This window comes from Poecilia latipinna, unplaced genomic scaffold (assembly GCF_001443285.1).
Source record: "Poecilia latipinna isolate Pla-1442-1.1 unplaced genomic scaffold, P_latipinna-1.0 Scaffold13, whole genome shotgun sequence".
NCBI lineage: Eukaryota > Metazoa > Chordata > Actinopteri > Cyprinodontiformes > Poeciliidae > Poecilia > Poecilia latipinna.
The window spans coordinates 178396-179002 of record NW_015112629.1 but is presented as its reverse complement, the minus strand read 5'-3'; positions in this window follow the sequence as shown (position 1 = coordinate 179002).

The window sequence follows — 607 nt, the reverse complement described above, 5'->3', positions numbered from 1 at the left end:
AAACATGTACTTAGATTATATGGGTGGCAAGCAACAGAGTGTATAAAAAGCAGGAATAAACCAATTCAAGAAACAATCTGAGCAAGCTTTGTCATTAACTTTGTTGTAACTTGAATTCAATTGATTTAAGTTTATAATTTTCCCTTTTGTGGAAGCAATAAACTTTTGTGGGAACTCAAAGAATTGGACACTTCACAAGGGGTGTTTATTTAATAATGTGAGACTTTTCTCAGTATAGGGCAAGGCCAGAGCAAACTGATCTCCTGATTGCAGGAATGTAATTATTTTCATAATTTTTTTTTTCTTCTTGTCAGAGCACAGAGACTGCTTTAGCCTTTTAACGGCCTGAGGCAGCAAGAAAACTACCACTGTTGCTCCACCTGACGAGGAAGGAACTGCAGTCTTTATGTTCGCGGTCACATTCTGGAGTCGGGGGAATTCAGAAGGAAAACATAAACCTTATAGAGTGGAACCTAAACATTTTCTATAGTTTTTCGTTGCTTAGTGCTTCAGAAGTATTAAGGAGTTAGATCAGTGTTTTTCAACCTTTTTTGAGCCAAGGTACATTGTTTTAATTGAAAAAAATCACGAAGCACACCACCAACCA